This window comes from Lygodium microphyllum, chromosome 16 (assembly GCF_053477565.2).
Source record: "Lygodium microphyllum isolate KBCC chromosome 16, Lygodium_microphyllum_v1.1.10, whole genome shotgun sequence".
Lineage (NCBI taxonomy): Eukaryota > Viridiplantae > Streptophyta > Polypodiopsida > Schizaeales > Lygodiaceae > Lygodium > Lygodium microphyllum.
Window position 1 is genome coordinate 42,219,913 of NC_141150.1, and position 2,531 is coordinate 42,222,443.

The window sequence follows — 2,531 nt, forward strand, 5'->3', positions numbered from 1 at the left end:
GATAGCTATCATCTAGCTATTATTCATGGGCGGTGTACCAACCGCATCTACAGCTAACAAGTCGGTAACATAAATGCACAACGGTCACCCTGGCATATCACGAGTGGAGCTCGATATCTCAACAATAACAGATGGTACATCAGGAGATGAAGAGGTTGTCAAACAGATCTTTTCCAAGAAAATAGAGGCACAGTCCCTAATAGTGAGCATTGTACGCTGAATCCCTCAAGATGGAAAGTCATGGTCAATGGGTAAATACTTCCTACCTGAACCAAGAATGCCTTTCGACATCACGTCTGATAACGAGATAGAGGCGTGAATATAGTACTCTCCCTGCTACATTACCAAAGTAGAGCCAAAGCTAGAGGCAGAAGATGAAACAGAGAACATGTTCTTCTCTTACAGAGCTTCTACAAAGACAGAGATAGAGATAGAGTCTAAAGAGAACAAAGATGATACTAAGGAAGATGGTTATGAAAGTAAAACAGAAGAATCTATTCCACCTGAAGAGGATACATATGAGGAGGACGTCCCAAAAGCACAATAAGAAGAAGATCTCATGCTATGGGACAGAATAGCGATGGTACTATTTGGTCTGGTAAATGGATCCTCTCATATGCAAAATCTTTATAAGAAATTGATTAAAAAGAATAAGCCATCTTTCAGCAGTGGCTCTTGCCGCCCTCACCCATCCTTCCCAAGAAAAGATGATAATGATGCACCTTGCCAACAATCACCAATCCAAGGGCCCCAATAGACATCAGAGGATCCCTGCTATGTGACATTCCTGGATGCATCATTAGAAGATGAGTTCTCAAGCCAAGAGGTAACTAATTTTGAAATCAAACCCGAAACAGTCCTAATCCCATTTCAACATCCCATGGAGCAACCCAAAGAAGAAGTTGGTTCTAGTGGAACATCAGATGAGGACACCACTCCCTTGAAGGAGTCAGATCTTTACCCAAAATCAGTTCATGGGACCTTCATCCGTGAAGTAGAAGGTGAAAGACAATTGACTTTTGTGGATGTAGATGGCTCTAAACGTCATCTAAAAGTGGGGAGCAGCTTGCTAGAAGAGGAACTATTGATTCTGCATAACTTATTGAAAGAGAACTTGGATGTGTTTAGATGGTCTTATAAATATATGAAGAAGATTGATCCCACAATATGTCAGCATCACATTGATCTAGAGCTTGATGCCAAGCCTGTATGGCAACGACAGAGGTGAATGAACCCAAATTACTCTACCTTGATAAAAGCAGAGCTGTTGAAGCTTCTAGAAGCCGAGTTCATATATCCAGTGGCCAATAGTGAATGGGTCTCACCCATCGTGGTCGTACCCAAGAAGAATGGCAAATTGTGAATATGTGTGGATTTTTGCAAGTTGAATTCAAAGACAAAGAATGATCACTTTCCTATCCCTTTCACTGACCAACTGTTGGACACAGTGGCAAGCCATGAGCTTTACTCCCTCCTCAATTGATTCAGTGGTTATAACCAAGTGCAAATAGTAGAAGAAGATCAATCCAAGACAACCTTCACAACAAAGTGGGGGACCTATTCCTACAGAGTGATGTCGTTTGGGCTCTGCAATGCCTCTACTATCTTCTAGCAAGTCATGATGGCCACATTTCAAAATCATCTGCACGACTTCATTGAGGTTTACTTGGATGATTTCTGTGTTTATAGTTTGATCCTTGAACATTGGGGACATTTGGGGCAATGCTTTGATTGATGCCGGGGTGGGATCTCCCTCAACCCTGACAAATCCATATTTGGAGTCTCTTCTAGAGTCCTATTGGGCCACATTGTCTCTACACAAGGGATAGCAATAGACCCTGCAAAGATTGAGAAGACTGTAGCCTTGACAGCACCAACCAACCTCAAAAATTGAGGGGATTTCTAAGCCATGTGGGCTACTACAGAAGGTTCATAGCCCATTTTGCAACAAAGGTAGCCCCCTGCATAAGCTTCTAAGGAAGGATATGAAGTTCATTTGGACAGAGGATTGTGATCAGACCTTCAACACTCTGAAATAGTACCTGGTTGAGGAACCTATCCTGCAACCTCCTGATTGGACAAAGGAGTTCCATATGCACACTGATGCATCAATTGAAGTCTTAGATGCAGTCTTATGCTAGAAAGGCTCCTCAAATTTGGATCAACCCATCTACTATGCAAGCAAAAAAGTCACTAATAGAGAGTGTAACTATACAATGACAGTGCTAGAGTGTTTTGGCAATGGTGTTTGCCCTAGAGAATTTTCGCCACTACCTGTTGTCAACTCATTTCAAATTTTATGTGGATCATGAGGCCCTATCCTTCCTAATGAAAAAAGTAGATGTGAAGGGAAGAATGATGAGATGGCTCCTTTTATTCCAGGAGTATGACTTCGAGTTAGTCACCAAACCTGATTGCTCCCATGTTTTGACTGATCATCTGTCGTGTATCCCATAGAATGCAAAAGATGAGCAGGATGATCTGGACCTCCCTGATGCTTTTTTTTCTAGTTGAAACTATCACCCGCTAGT